The sequence below is a fragment of the Osmia bicornis genome, unplaced genomic scaffold (genome assembly GCF_907164935.1).
Source record: "Osmia bicornis bicornis unplaced genomic scaffold, iOsmBic2.1, whole genome shotgun sequence".
Taxonomy (NCBI): Eukaryota; Metazoa; Arthropoda; class Insecta; order Hymenoptera; family Megachilidae; genus Osmia; species Osmia bicornis.
The window spans coordinates 1,362,673-1,380,116 of NW_025791124.1; the positions used below are offsets into that span (position 1 = coordinate 1,362,673).

At 41.3% G+C, this 17,444-nt stretch overlaps 1 pseudogene; it reads right to left on the bottom strand.

Moving 5' to 3' along the window:
• Positions 1–16,090: 16,090 nt before the first annotated feature.
• LOC114882128 lies at positions 16,091–16,264 on the bottom strand (annotated as a pseudogene).
• Positions 16,265–17,444: the final 1,180 nt, after the last annotated feature.

Sequence of the window (17,444 nt, forward strand, 5' to 3'; positions counted from 1 at the left end):
TAGCAATATTACAACAACGCGCGCGGACAAAAGTATTTTCCAATCTGGTGCGAATTCTTTTTGTGCTAATTCGAAGATCAAATGTGCATATGCACATCGTACGACTATCGTATAGGAAGTGAAATTTTTCCTGAGATGTTTGGGTTTATATAGGTAGAGAGAGAAGTTGCAAATGATGCAATACATTATGATTTATTAAAGTATAATTTCTAACATAATTTGTAACATAATCCTTTTTTCTCTGTTAAGATGCTGCTGATGCATCTGTTATTATTGCCTGAATACGTAAAGCTACTAATTCGCAATCGATAATTGAATTTGGATCATAAATATCAGTTTCTTTGATATGCTGCACAACCTCTGCAAGCACCTTTACATCTCCGTATCCCCGAACTAATGCAACAAACTCTTTAAATTTTTATTCCACCGAATACAGTTTATCATATAATGCATTATGCATTTCAATTACACATTCATTTAAAATTACCATTTTCTCAAATGTTTTTTTCATCATGCACATACATACATCATTGCTAATCAATTTAATTACTTTTGCGCCATATAGCACTCCAAATTCAACACTTATATCATTAAAATTAATATTGTCGCGTGTATCTTTTGAATCGTCAAAGAAGCTGCATACGTTGTCCGCTTCGGCTACAATCAGCGACCACGTGACTATGCTCAGCTCCAGGCGGTTGTTTCGGCTGTCTGATAATATGAGTTGCGGGTAGAAATTGTCGCCAAGTATATTTAAGCCAATTTCCAAATGCTTTGTACAGGAATCCGTCAATGGATATTTTCGGCCCAAAATTCGACATGATAATTGTGGTGCGATTCTAGAACAAATAAATACCGTTTAAGTATGTTATTGAAACAAATAAATACCAGGAGCGTTAAATGAAATGTGTTTCGAACACTTACTTCACGTCGTCCTGATGTTTTGTTATTTTTTGAGTGCCTCTTCTTCTTGAGTAGAACTTGCGGGGCGCTTCCTTTGGCAAAAAAACTCTTTGAAACTTTGAGAATACATATTTCACTTTTCACAATACAATCTCGCGAACGATGCGCTTGCGGTGATGGTCAATTTGGTTTTGCGTATGCTTGAAACTTTAGCAAACCCCCTACCTTCTATAGTCACGAATTGCAGTGTCAGATTTGCGGCGTCAACAAAAAAACTCATTTCCAAGACGTAGAAAAAATCATTTTCAAGACGTAGAAAAAGTGGCCTTCCGATAAGAACAAACGGTTCAAGGTCATGGAGGGTGGGGGTAGGGTGTTATATTTCTGCTGACGATGTCAAATTTCAGTTCAAGGTTATGGGGTGCGGGGGTTGTCATGGGATTGGGGTGTCAAATTTCAGTTCAAGGTCAGGACGTATCATATTTCTGCTGACGGTGGCGTCAAATTTTAGTTCAAGGTCATGGGGTGGGATGGTTATGGGGTAGGGGAGGGATGGGCGTTGTCGGGGGGGGTATCATATTTCTGCTGACGGTGGTGTCAAATTTCAGTTGAAGGTCATGGGGTGGGGAGAGCGGCGGATGTTGTCGGGGTGGGGGGTATCATATTTCTGCTGACGGTGTGGTGTCAAATTACAAAAAATGCTGACGCCAGTGATTTAGAATCCGCATAGAACAACTACTGATCTGACTACGGAGGAGAGAAGGGCGAGATGGAAGATAGAGCGGGAAGCTGAAAGGGAGAGGAGGGAGGGAAAGAGAGTACAAATAGGATATATGAGGATGTGGGTAAACAATAGAGTGGGAAGATGGGATGAAATAGAGGAGTAAAAGGAAGGATAGGAGAGGATAGGAGCGTGTACAAGGTGGCTTTTCGGAATGTGGCTGGTTTGAAGAATAAAGACAGGGGGTTTTGGGAGGGAATCAGAGAATGGGATGTAGTGATTATGTGTGAAACGTGGATGGGCAGAAGGGAATGGGAGATAGTGAAAGGAAGGGCGACGAAAGGGTATGTTTGGGAAGTACAATATGCAGAGAGGAGAGGAAAGAAGGGAAGAGCGATGGGAGGGATGATCATTGGAGTGAAGGAAGGAATTAGAATGGAGAAGGATGAAAAGGAGGGGGAGGAAGAGGGAATAGTAGCACGAAAAGTATGGTTAGGGAAGGATGTATGGAAAATAATAGGAGTGTATGTGAATAAAGATCTGGAGAGGAAGATAGGAAGACTGAGGGAATGGATGGAGGAAAAGGAGAGGGGGGTAAGGGTCATAGTAGGTGGAGATTTTAATGTTAGGACGGGTGGACAAGGAGGTAGAATACAAGAAGTGGGGGAAAGAGAAGAAGAGTTTAGAAGATCGAAGGATAAGAAGGTGAATGGAGAGGGAAAGAGATTGTGTGAGATTTTGGGAGAGTTGGGGTGGCAGATAAGTAATGGGGACATAAAAGGCGACGAAGAAGGAGAATTTACGTACACAGGAAACGGGGAATCGGTGATAGATTATGTAATAGGTAATGGGGAGACGAGGAAAAAAGTGGATAGGTTGGTAGTAGAGGGGAAAGTGGATTCGGATCACCAACCACTGGTGGTATGGATAGAAGGAGGAAAAAGGGAAGAAAGAAAGAATAAGGGGAAGGGAAGAGGGGGGAGAAGGAGGAAAGGGTGGTGGACGGAAGGAAGAAGGGAGGAATTTGCGAAGAAGTATGGGGATGGGGAGGGTGACGGAAAGGATACAGTTGAAGAATGGGGAGATATAAAGAGAAAAATAATAGAGGTGTTAGAAAGGATGGAGAAGAAGAAGGAGAAAAAGGAAGGGAAAGGGTGGTGGGAGGAGGAGTGTAGGAAGATGAAGAAAGAGGTTGAAGAGGAATTAAACACATGGAAAAGGGAAGGGGGAAGTGGGGAAAAATTTAGGAGGGCGAGAAATAAACTAGGCGCGTTGTGCAAACAGAAGAAGAGAAGAGAAAAAGAGAGATGGAAGAAAGAGATAGAAGGGGTAAGAACAGAGGGAGAGGTATGGAAGATTATCAATAGAGGAAGAAAGCGTAGGAAGAGAGTGAATGAGGAGATTGAGATAGAGGTGTGGGACAACTACTTTGGAGGTGTATTAGGGGGAGTTAATTGGAGGGTTAGAGGTGAGGAGGGAAGAGGGGGAGAGGAGGATGGAGAGGAGGAATTGAGTAGAGAGGAAGTATGGGCAGTAATAAAAAGGTTAAAAGAGGGGAAAGCAACAGGAGGCGACGGGATTCCGAATGAAGTATGGAAGTATGGAGGGGAAATAATAAGAGAGAGAATATGGGAAATTTGTAATAGGGTATGGAGAGGAAAGTGCTGGCCAGAAGACTGGTCGGAGGGGGTGGTAGTGCCCATAGTTAAGAAAGGAAAAGGAGAAAAGGTAAAGGATTATAGAGGGGTGACGTTGACGCAGACGGCGTATAAAATATATGCAGCAGTTTTAGCGGAAAGGCTAAGAAAAGAGATAGAGGAGAAAGGGGCATTTCCCCCAAACTAGACAGGATTTAGGAAGAGGGTGAGGACAATGGATAACATCTATGTACTGAATTATTTGATAAATAGACAGATAGCTAAAAAGGGAGGGAAGATGCTGGTGCTATTTGTGGATATGAAGGCAGCGTTTGATTCAGTAGATAGAGAGGTGTTAGCAAGGTCAATGAGGAAGGCAGGGGTAAGAGAAGGGCTAGTGAAGAGATGTGTGGAGGTTTTGAGGGAAACGAAGAGTAAAGTGAGGGTGGGGGAGAAGGAAGGGGAGAGCTTCTGGACGAGTAAAGGGTTAAGGCAGGGTTGTCCTTTGAGCCCAATCTTGTTTACAATGTTGTTAGCAGACATGGAAGAGGAAATGAGGAAAGGGACATGGGGGGTGTGAGGTTGGGAGGAGAAAAGATCTACACGCTGGCGTATGCGAATGATGTAGCGGTGATGGCGGAAGACGAAGATGGGATGAAAGGGTTAATGGCGAGACTGGAAAGGTATATAGAGGAGAAAAAGCTAGAGGTGAATGTGGGAAAAACAAAGATGATGAGATGTATAAAGGGAAGCGGGAGGAGAGGGAGGATGACGTGGAGGTGAAAGGGCGACAAGATAGAGGAAGTGAAGAAATTTAAGTATTTAGGGTACGTGGTGACGGTGAACGGGAAGCAAGAAGAGCATGTAGATGAGAGAATGAGGAAAGGTGCGGTGGCTATGAGACAAGTGTGGGGGATAGGAAAAAGGAAATTTGCGAAAGACTGGGACAGAAGAATATGGTTATTTGATAGATTAGTATGGGCAGTAATGAGTTATGGGGTGGAAATATAGGGATGCAAAGACAGGGAGAAAATGGAGAGGATACAAGAGAGGTATTTAAGATGGGTGTTGGGAGTAGAAAGATCTGTGCCAGGGTATATGGTAAGAGAAAAATTACAGAGGGAGCTATTAGCAGGAAGGGCTGGAATGAGGGCGTGGGGATATGAGAGGAAGTTGAGTGAAGGTAAAGGGGGTACCTAGCGAGGAAATGCTGGATGGAGGTAAGAGAAAAAGCAAAAAAAGGTAGGGCGTTACCTCTAACGGCGGGAGGAGGAGAGGAGAAAGTTTTATGAGAGAAAAGGGTGGAGTATAGAGGAAGTAGAGGAGATGAGAGAAGAAGGGCAGTTGAGGGGGGAAGAGCTGATAAGAAAGGAGAAGAGTATCCAAGAAGAGGAAAGGTGGGTAAGGATTAAGGAATCGAGGTACAATAGGTGGTATAAAATAGTAGAAGGGAAAGGTGTGCCAGGGTACCTGAGTAAAAACTGGGAGGAAAGGAAGTGGCAATTGATAGCGGGTTTTAGGTTAGGTAGTAAAATGAAGGGGGGAAGGTATTGGGAGGCGGAGGAAAGAAGGAGATGTAGGATATGTGGAAGAGGGGTAGAGTCGTGGGAGCATATATGGGAGGAATGCACAGAATGGGGGAAAGATAAAGGGTGGCAGGAAATGGTGGCGGAGGTGTTAGGGGAGGAAGGAGAAGGGGAGGTATGGCGAGAAGAGTGGAAGAGATGAGAGAAAGGGCGAGCAGCGGAAACGGGGGTCCAATAAAATAATTTTTAACAAAAAAAATCCGACTTCGAAATGCATTAAAAAGTATAAAATAATTTCTATTTCATTTATATCTGTATTCCACAGCTATTAATACAATCTACTTAATCGTTAAATAGGATACTAAATATATTTCAACCTTTTGGACTTATACTTACGATCAGTAGAGGTTGATTCCATTTTCTGTGAAAAAAAAGCTTAATTAATAAAATAAAATAAAAAATAATCCGCATTTGTGGATAAAAATTTGAAAAGCAATCACCTGTAGGAGAGAGAAAGGCGTTTCGTCTCGGGATCGTCTGTCAGACTCGTCAGTGGGGCTGACAACAGACGATCCCTGCCCCAGACACCTATCGTACCGCTATTCGGAACTTCTATATATCCGAACGGCATGCCGGGAGAGCACTTGCGAGAGAACACCCGCGATCTCGTCGCCACCTAGTGCTCCCCGGCCCGAACTCAAGGCGTCCGGGGAGACGAAACTCTCTCCCCTCCACTAAACGCCTACAGCTCGGCCACACCTGACAACTGTGATCGTCCTCGGTCACGCACACAAATAAACACGAGGAACGAGTCACCAAATTCATCTAAATCTCAAATCAATAACAAATCACAAATATGTCAGAACAACAATGAGCGTCAACACGCAGGGACCTATCCCACTTCTGAATTTGTAGGAGAGAGAAAGGCGTTTCGTCTCAGGATCGTCTGTCAGACTCGTCAGTGGGGCTGACAACAGACGATCCCTGCCCCAGACACCTATCGTACCGCTATTCGGAACTTCTATATATCCGAACGGCATGCCGGGAGAGCACTTGCGAGAGAACACCCGCGATCTCGTCGCCACCTAGTGCTCCCCGGCCCGAACTCAAGGCGTCCGGGGAGACGAAACTCTCTCCCCTCCACTAAACGCCTACACACCCCTATTTGTTTTTATTTTATTATTATTTTGAAACTCGGTATTCTTACGTGTTTTATACGCTGATTATGAATATCATCATTATGTTTCGTCTTGGTCTAATTTATTTATTATTTTGTTGAACCGATCCGATTGAAAGAGAAGGATAAACTAGCCCGCGGGATTGGGAATAGTTCGATAAAAGATTTTTCTGAACAATGAATGTTTCGATGACGACTTGACTCAGACCGAATTATGAAAAACAGTCCGGCGGGATGCGGGACGGATCGCGTAAGGACAAGAACCTCGAACTGTGTTGACGAGCTGCTAACGGTTACATCGAAGCTTTGAATATACGATATTCAACAAATATACTGTAATTTGGCTACTAATTGATTTTCATAGTAAAATAAAAATTATAATTTTTTACGTTTATCGCAATGAATACAACTGCTTTTCACAAACGAAAGTAGCACTGCCACAAAATAGCAAATCCTAGTACCCGGAAGTAAATGCATAAACGGATCTACGTTTAATTTCTTCACACGTCGCTCCCACAAGAATTTACAAATAATAATATTGTTTGATAAAGAATTTGTTATTATTTCGCCAAAGCGCTGCCGGCCGCCTTACAATAGCCAAATAGTCGGCAATTTTTATTCACTATGATATTCCCCATCAGCGTTGAGAAAACACGCAAAAATACTGTTTAAAAAAAAAAAAGAAAATCGGGGGCAAGTGATTTTCAGAATTACACCCAACCAAACCACCAACCAATGAAGACTAAATTAATATATTTTTTAAAAATATAAATTATTGGTACTTGTAATTTATTTGGTACTTACCTATATTCACTTTCTCGCGTTTACATTTATACTGAACAAATATCTGTGATTTCTAAATGAAGAGAGTAACAGAAGTGGTGGGGCACATTCCAGGATCGCACATATTTGCGTCGTATGGACTAACGAATACCGTGTAGTTCTTACATTGTTTGAAATTTGTCGACTGTCTTGAACGTAAATAATAAATAAGGACAGCGAGTGAAAAGAGGACGAAGTGTAACGACCTGAGATAACACAACACCTTCTTCATTTCATTTTATTGTTATAATTAATTTTTTTTTATATATATATTTCGTACAAAATGTTTTATTTAATTTCTATTGTATAATAATTTTATAATAAATAGTTTTCATTTTTGTCGATAACGGAGTTTATTAAATTAGTCGATAAGCGTAGAGTCGGTAAGTCAGACGGTAAAACAGATTATCGATAAATTATCGACGTCTGACCGCGTATGCGCCAGCGCAACCCCAATGATCACGCGGTGGGGTGAAGTTCTAGAGCGGGGATGCTGGACCTTCACGTGATGGGGAATTCCAGCTACCCCAAGAAACTCTATGTGGAAAAAAAAGCGCCGAGTCAGCATAATCTGAATATAAATAGAGGCGTTCCACACGGTAGCAGCGCAGATCTTCTCTGACCACGGTCAGAAGCAGGCAATACTCTGATAAGTAGAGGAAAGCTTGCGCTGAGTGGAGGAATCATTAAACGTCGAGACTATTGAAATTTTGATTTCTCATCCGGTTGTATACTTCCTGTTTTAAACCGGTCAGGAAAGCTCTTATTGTATTTGTCTCCGAGGATCGGTTATATCCTTCTACATTATCCGGGAACTCTATTTCATTACAGCTCTTAATCTGTAAGAAGAGTCCTGAGACGCGGCTGTCGTAGTCTACGACTGCCTCGGTTGGCGCTTGAACCATCCTCGCCATATGGCCACATAGCTGCATTGAAGTGAACAGCGGGGCGAAACGAGATTTTACTACGGCAATCAGTTCTTCAATGGTGTCGTAGTCTCCGTTCTGTACCACCCTTGAGGCTTGCCCGTAGAACTTGTTTTTGATCAGCTGTACCAACCCGTACTCAGCATTCGGAGAGATTATATTCCTCGCCTTGAAACAGCTCTTTGCAAATTGGTAGACTGGTATATTGCGGCCGTTGAATGCTGGTACGATGTCTGCTGCATCGCGAATACTGATCGGTCGGCTTCCTTCAATCGATCCGTTGGCTGATCCGCTGGCTGATGCGCTGGCTGGTAGATCGGCTGTCCCGTTAGGCATCTTGATGTTCGCTTATCAATATATGTATATGTATATTTATGTATTATGTATATATTTCTTTATCTATTCCTCTATCTATGCTTCTTATTTGTCTTTATCTATTTCTAGGCTGACCATTAATTTCCGCAGAGATACGATTTCTCTTTACCACTCGAACAATCCCGCCGCTGTCACCAAATATTTTACTTACTCTACGTGTAACGACCCAGAGTGAGTACGTCACTGCACCGACTTGTAGGGAGAGCAGTTCCCTTAGAAGGCGAATCGTAATAAGTATTAGGGATTATAGGTTCGTGTGGTGTGCGGTTAAGGAGTAAAATCCAAACACTAATGTGCTAGAACTAATTATATCTTGTTTATTCAAGGTAAGTGAATATTAATTGAATATAATATAAAATAAAATCGCTAATATGACAATAGGTGCGGCTAGAATAACAATACAATAAGAAATTATAAAGAAATTCGCCCTAAATTGGGAATACAGTAAGAAATATATGATTAATAATTAGTATAGAATTTAATAATTAGTAGTAAATAATAATAGCGCTAACGCGAACGTGGCTTAGTCTCCTTCTACAGTCAATACTCTGTTTAATTTGCCAATTACTTTGGAAACTAATTCCCAAAGGTTTGTACAGCACTTTTGGATGTAAGCGGACTTTTCCTACGGGTCGCAATCGGTTTCTGGGCTAGCCAGAGCTGTGTTAGATGCAGGCCGTCTCAAGGAGCTCGGCTCTTCGCTAGCTCTTTACACTTGAGTGTTGGCTTAGCTTAACACCTGTTTAACACGTTGCGTACTGTGAGTAGGAAGTCCACTGATCCGTAGTACTGCACGCCACCAATGGAAGAGAAGGATGAAGCTACTACTCGCGCTCTATTGCTGCCTAAACAGCTCAGCGCAAGCTTTCCTCTACTTATCAAAGTATTGCCTGCTTCTGACGGTGGTCAGAGAAGATCTGCGCTGCTACCGTGTGGAACGCCTCTATTTATATTCAGATTATGCTGACTCGGCGCTTTTTTTTCCACATAGAGTTTCTTGGGGTAGCTGGAATTCCCCATCACGCGACAGTCCAGCATCCCCGCTCTAGAACTTCACCCCACCGCGTGATCATTGGGGTTGCGCTGGCGCATACGCGGTCAGACGTCGATAATTTATCGATAATCTGTTTTACCGTCTGACTTACCGACTCAACGCTTATCGACTAATTTAATAGACTCGGTTATCGACAAAAATGAAAACTATTTATTACAAAATTATTATACAATAGAAATTAAATAAAACATTTTGTACGAAATATATATATAAAAAAAAATTAATTATAACAATAAAATGAAATGAAAAAGGTGTTGTGTTCTCTCAGGACGTTACAGAAGCGAAAACAATCTAGTTTATATCTTCAAAACAGTATTAATGCAACGATGAAACGTGTTTATTTCTAATTTTTTCGCTATGAAACTTTTATCCACAAATTTGTGATATTTTTCTAATTAAAACAAGACCAAACACGATGTAAATCGGACAAGTTTTGTTATTATTAATCAATTTAAATTGATCCAGTCAACCATCAATAACCAATTAAAGTAAAATTAAACCGATCTATGTCGTGTTTAGATTAAATTTAATCAGAAGAACCTCAACAATCCAACGATACTATCTTTTCCAAGATAAAACGAAAATTAGTCCAAATGTAATATTCTTTGCTGAATGTTGATTTGTTTTACTCGCGGCATCCCTTTGTAATACATCCATCTAGAATTTTCGCGTAATACGTATTCTTCTTCCATGTTTACGAATTCGAAGCTCCGCTGAGCTCGAGAAAATTAGTATGTAATATGGGAATTTCACACAATGTTATTAGCCGGCTCAGGGGAAAGGAAGGATCCTTCGCACACCCCGCCGATTTTGGCACGTACAAACCGTGTGAGCCAAGGCGGGGCACGACCAATCAGACGCACACTCTTTCCCTCGAACAAGTTACGAACGACGAGCAGCAATCAGTTAGAATTGCGACGCTGTCATCAATTGAATTTATCACACATTCCGTTGAAGATAGCGATAGGTGTATAATAAAATATATTATCATAATTCTAACTTTTTTTTAAATTTAATTTAATATAAATAAGGAAAAGGGTTCAATTCTGCTTTAAGCGAATCATTGTTTGCGAAAACAAACAGAACAATTCTGCTTTGAGCAAATCTAAAGAAACGGACAATTTCTGCTGTGAGCGAATCATTGTTTCTGAAAATATAAACAAGAATAAAAAGGGTTCAATTCTGCTTTAAGCGAATACAAAGGAACTGGCCAATTCTGCCTGGAGTGAATTATTGTTTGTGAAAACAAACGGGCCAATTACGCTTTCAGCGGCTAATTAATAAAATAAAATAAAAAAGTTTCAATATATATAATTATGGGTAGACCTACAAAAGGTGCATCCCGTATGAGAAAGAATCGTGCAAATGAATCGGACGATGTGAAGCAATTACGTCTTTCTAAAGAACGTGAAAGAAACGCAGAGGCACGGCGTGAAGAAACTATTGACGATCGCCGTTCGAGATTGTCTGCAAAGCGAAAATATGCTAGTTCGAAAGAATCGCGCGAAACGATTGACGAAAGAAAACGTCGGCTAAGCAGAATTTCTAATCGTTTAAAGAACGAATCTACCGAGAAACGATCACGCCGTTTCCGATTAATCCGCAGGCGTTTAGCCAACGAATCTGCCGCGGAACGGTCACGTCGTATCGAATTAATCCGCAGGCGTGTAGCGAACGAATCTGCGGAGGAAAAGTCACGGCGTTTCCGATTAATCCGCAAGCGTTTAGTGACCGAATCTGCTGAGGACCGTTCGTAACGTCTAATGGTTGTGAGAAATCTATGCGGAAAGTACTACTAAGTGAAGGTGTTGAATCAAGGAATACGCGTTTAAGAAATATGCGTAAACTAGCTAAAAAACGGAGAAAAGAACTTCTCCTTCGAGAAGACTACTCTAAATCGGCTATTAATATTTTTGCTAATGTACCGTGAGCAGTGTGTTACAAGACTTTATATCCGCAGCAACGTTACGCTTTACACACGCAGCCTTTGTCTAGTCTAATTCCTGCAAATCTATTAGAATCAGAGAAGATAACAACATGTTCTCGTTGCTTAAATCATCTTAAAAAACGCAAAGTTCCATCACAGGCATTCTGGAATAAAATGGAACTCATGCCTGTACCTCTGGAGATAACAGATTTATCGGAAATTGAAAAACAAATGTTGTGCAGAATAGTACCGTTTCTTAAAATCATGAAAATTCAGAATCGCTTCAGTCAGGATTGGTGCAAAGGTCAGGTAGTCCTATTTGCCCGCGATGTGTTCGAAGTAGCCGAGCAACTTCCACTTAGATTAAACGAAACCGGTATAATGATTGTAGTGGAAAGCCTCGAAAATTTGGAGTGACAAAGACCATTTGAAATATACGTTGGCAAACTTCATGTAGCTTTACAATGGCTATTACAAAATAATGCTTTATACAAAGATGTACGACCATGTTTTTCTAATATTACCAATAACATTTTGGATATAGCTGATGTCGTTGAACAGCCTTATATTGTAAGAATCGAAATGGAAGTTGCAGAAAGAAATACTGAATCAAACAGTAGATTTGTGAATGTTGGACAGAATGTAGCTATTTTACGAGGCTCGTGCCATCAACCTAGCGATCGCTTCAGTATTGAATCACGCGGTAAGCAATGTACTGGCATAGCTGCAGTTGCATGTGTTGCGTTTCATTTGCTCGACCCTAGTACGTGGTGTACTAATGATGTCGATTATGTACTTTTAGTAGGAGATAAATATTACCGTGATTGCATTGAAGCGCGAAGTAATCCTACCCCAGAGAAGTCAATGTCGACTATTTAGCCGTTACGGAATTATTGCCACACATATCATTTAATAACAACAGAGTCAATATTAACATTGGGTATGAAATGGCTGTAAATGGTCATATTGATGTTGATAGCGGTGATGAAGGATTTCCAAATTTAAAGAATGGTTTGATTAGGTATTCTCAACAGTATATGTATGGAATTCTTACTGCAAATTATACATCAGTAGCCGTATCATGCAACAACCAGTCGGAGAACACCTACTATTGGTTGTTTGATTCCCATGCACGAGGTCCGAAAGTATATAAAGCACCATTACGGGGCGCCTCATGCTGTATGAAATTTACTACTATTGGTGCTTTTCAGGCCACCTTGCGTCGTAATTTGTATGCAAAAGATGGCAACAGCAATGTATTAAATATCTACTCATTAACACCTATAACAATTGTATCTGGAAGAAATAGATCTCCACTGGTAGAAAGAATGCAACATCTGTCAGTTGGGACCCCTCGAACAAAATCCGGCGAAACATGAATTATATTCGAAACAAGCATGTTACGTTCGGTTGACGAAGGTGTTCCCAACATCGATAGTGTCGTCTCAGTCAATAATACCAATAATAACGCAGACAATGACCCGATAGAACTGGCGAATATGCATAGAAAAACAGCGCCTCCTTTGAACCTAGAGAGGGAGAGAAGGATGGAAGAACTGTATTGGTTCTTCCTGTTTCCGGATGGAAAAAATGGATATGGAGAGCATCGAGACATCTCAATAACTCACTGGATTACTTCCAAGCTCGTATTCTGAGCAATGACAAACGATACCAGCGAACAGATTATTTGTTCTTCGCATTATCTGTTGTTGAATACTACTGCGCAAAAGCTAGCATTTCAGTATCATGTAAAATGCGCCAAGGGGAACATACTCCACAGGGATTAGTAGATAATATACACCTCACGATGAGAAACATAAGAGGATCGGCATCATACTGGAAACGCTGCTGTTCGGAATTAATCGGTATGGTCCGAAGTCTTGGACCGCCCACATGGTTTGCTACGTTCTCTTGCAATGATCTGAACTGGCCAGATATGTTGAAAGCATTACTACTAGCCGATGGTCGCCCCATTACCGAATTCGAAAACCTAACTTTTGGAGATCGACTAAAGTTGGTTCAGAGATACCCTGTAGTTATTGCAAGACAATTTACGTTACGTGTAAACGCGTTAATGCAATATTTCAGAAACTCAGATTGCCTAGGTGGCGTTGTTATCGATTTTTGGCATAGAATAGAATTTCAGAACAGGAGAAGTCCACATTTGCACATGCTTCTTTGGTGTGCAAACGTACCTGACTTCCTTACCAACGAGGGCCGCAACGTTATTGAGAAAGTTGTATCTTGTTCATTGGAAGCAGAAAATCAAGATATGAGGGACATAGTTCAAAAAGTCCAAATTCATAAACATTCTGCTACATGTTACAAAGATGGTAATAATCGTTGTTGTCGTTTTGGATTCCCTAGACCGATAAGTGAAAGAACGATGTGCTTAGGTCCAGATGGCACACTTGCGAACAATGGACGTTTCTGCGTACTTAAGAGAACAGGCAATGAAATCATGGTGAACAATTACAACCCAACTCTTTTAAAGCTTTGGGAAGCACACATGGATATTCAACCATGCGGAAATGTTACAGCTGTCGCATATTATATTGCTATATACGCAAGTAAATGCGAGCTGCAGGACACAGGAAATATTATTAAAGAAGCCATTTTCCGAGCGAAACGCCGGAGCGGTACCGTCCGGGATCAACTATTTTTGGTATCTATGGCAATTCTATCTCAACGTGTGGTTTGTGCTATAGAATGTGCATATCGGTTGTGCCATCTGCCCCGTAAAATGAGCTCGAGAAAAGCTGTATTTATAAACAGCTGTCGGCCTGAACAAAGATATAGAATTCTCCGATTCGAAGAAAATGAAACATCATTTTTCAATAACATATTCGATCGTTACGTAAAGAGACCAGACAATCTAGAGGATTTAAGCTTAGCTGAATTTGCTGTCCGATATGAAACAGTTTCAAGTGAAATGTGGACAGAAAAGGATGGAGACGCAGAACTTAGAAATGGCGATGAAGAAATATCGAGGTCGAGGTTTATAAAATTAAAGGACAATACCCGAATGCGAATAAGAAAAAAACCAGCTGTACTTCGCCACCGATATTATACCTTAAACAGTGATAGGGAAGGATATTTCTATAACTTAATAGTGTGTCACATTCCATTTCGTGATGAAAGTACACTTATGTCCGAAAACGAATCCCCGGAACAATGATTTCTTCGACGGCAACGCGAGTTGAAACCTATTTTGGGTAACGCAAACGTCGAACAATTTATTCACGCAGAGCAAATTATTGAAGCGGCGCTCGCCCAGGCTGTTGCTTTGAATGTTGTACATGAAGAAGAAAATAATAATGAACAATTAGGAGAACCAGTCAGAATTCATGCTGACGAAACAGTATATTATGATCAAAGTGATTTATATGAAGATCAACAGCAAGATGAAACACGTGCAATGCCCGAAAACGTATTCCTTAATAGCATTCGAAGTCTGAATATTCAACAGAAAGACTTATTGAAATCAGTTTCCGCAGTAATTGAGAAAGATATTAAACAAAATGATGTTGATGAAAATACCGAACAAATGTTGCTTTTTATTACCGGAAGAGCTGGTAGCGGTAAGTCGTTTATTTTAAAATTGCTTGTTGAACATGTTAAACGCTGCTATAATCCTACAATCGATACGATGATAAAACCATCTTTCATTGAAGTAGCTTCTTTGGCGTCGCCGCCCGTCAAATATTCGGAAAAACTTTGCATTCCTTGTTCTCGTTACCTATTGAAAAAGGTACTGCAATGACCTATCGACGACTGACGGGACAAAGGCTCGAACAGGAGAGACGAAAGTGGCGTCATACAAAGTGGTTGATTATCGACGAGATATCAATGGTGTCTTATGAGAATTTGGGAATAATTCATTTAAGATTGCAAGATTCAAAACAAATGATAAATTGTTTGATGGCGTAAATTTACTCCTCTTTGGCGATATCATGCAGTTGCCCCCATTAAAAGGACACTGGTGTTTTGTACAGCCACATTGGTGTACTGCAGAAATTAATTTATGGCACTAATTTTCATTCTGCGAACTCACCATTAATATGCGACAAAGAGATGACGTTGAGTTTATCGATTTATTGAATAACCTTCGGTTTGGAGAAGTGACAACTTCTCAACTGGAAATACTATGCGAACGAAGAAGAATTCCCCTAACCGGAGAGTTCGAGGATGGTGCAGCAGTAAGAATATTCCCAACGATAAAATTAGTGGATGAATATAACACAAAAATAACAGATGAATTAGCAAAATCACATCGAATGTACATCATTGATTCAATAGACGAGTCCCGTGAGGCAGCTACATATGGAAAAAGGCCACCAGAAAATGTCATACCTGTAAATGTAAATAATTGTGGCGGACTGTTACATACAATAACATTAACTGAGGGATCTCGAATTATGCTGTGACGAAACCTATCAATTTCTGATGGTTTGATAAACGGCGCAATGGGAATAGTAAAGAAATTTACATGGCCGGCACTTCGAAGAGATCAACTAGAACAGGGAGAATGGCCGGATTCAGTACTTATAAAATTTGACGACGAATCCATTGGAAATAGATTCAAAGATATTGATGGTAACATTCCAATATCTCCAGTTTCAGCAACGTTTCAAGCGACAAAAGGATTTGGAGACGTCGAGCGCAGAATGTTACCACTGATTCTAAGTTGGGCAGTAACGGTGCACAAATTACAAGGGACTACATCGAACAAAGCTGTAATTGATCTTGGCAAAAAGAATTTTGCAAAAGGTCAAATTTACGTTGCACTTAGTCGTGTTAAAAGTTTAGATGGTCTAGTTTTATCTGATTTAGCACCAAACAAAGTCCTCGTTAAGCCTCATGACGAGAGAGCACTCGCAGAAATGCAAAGATTACGACAGTTGCTTTTGCAAAGAAACAGTCCAAATCAGCTTCCAGCTGAATAAAAATAGAAAAAAGGCTAGAAAACTAGAGAAGAGGAGTCAGAATATTTTAGAGAATGCAATGTATGGTTCTATATAGCCAATGTGGGCCGCGTCCTGCGGCACTGCAAGGCAGGTACGACCCGTGTCGGAGTCGGAGCAAGCCCCGGAGTCCGACCAATTCTAAAAATAAGGTTAATATTCTGACTCCCCGATGGGGAGTGTATCAGATATTAAGCTGATAAGAACAGATAAAAGCGCTTTATTAACCAATTCATGTTTCCCCAGGAGCAAGCTCCTGGGGGATACATTTTGTACAAATCTTGGGCTAGGCCCTTCATATAAAATGACTACACTTAATGCATCGGGGTTTACCCCTCTGCATGCGTCGCGTACTCCAAGAATTTCAAAGTAAAAAAAAACTTTCCATTAAATATAAAAAAGGAAGGAGCAATTGGCCTCTGTATCCTCTTCTTTTGACTTCAGCAGTACGTCAATATGCGCTACAAATATAAATATATATACATAGGATCGCGGCTATGATTTAAGCATATGGAACACCGATATATCAATTAACAACATAGAAGACCTGAAAATGCAAAACGAGTCAACAATAAATATATATAAACAATAGATATGGATCACAGATAACTAAGTCAATAAATATAATATATAGGATATACACGACAAGAGAGAACAAGAGACTAGAAACCAGATCGTGTATAAATTAGTTGCTCGCAATCGGTGTTCACCTTGTTAGAGGAGATGAGGGTTCCCGGGGCTCGTCTTCCGGTTCTATTGTCGGATTATCATTATCTCGCGATTCAACATTGGACATCGTGTACTGTCTTATACCGGATACATGCTCCACGTAAATGTCGCGTGACCAGGCGATTGTTTCCGCGACCATTAGTTTTCGCATTAGCGACGCATAACGCGGCGACACACGTAATAGTTCCAGGAGGAACTCGTTCCCCGGAGCCCAGGCGCCCAGGGCTCCAACAATAAACGCGTCGAGGTAGACTTTATATCCACGCTCTCGTATAGAGTCAGCTAGGTTTTGGTATTTTTTCCCGGCGCGCGTCTTCGATGGCCTGCATCGTATTCTCGAACGGTACTGTCACGTCTACTAGTACTATGGTCCTCGACGCTTCGTGCGTGACAACGATGTCCGGGCGAAGCGCCGAAGACTCGCCCCGGGGACACGCCTGTTGATCCGCATCTCACCGGGAAGCCGGATCGCCTTACTCAACCTCAGGACGAGGTTGTCGTGCCGTCTCTGCCTGGCGGCAGAATGAGGACCGCAGTGGCAGAGCATATGAGGAAGGCTTTCCAGCGTGTATCCGCATCGCCTGCAGCGCTTATCCTCACTCCCCCATCGACGGGCTCCGTTTAACAGGAGCACGTCGAGGCGGGTGCGATGGATAAACCTCCAATCAGCAAAGCGGATAAAC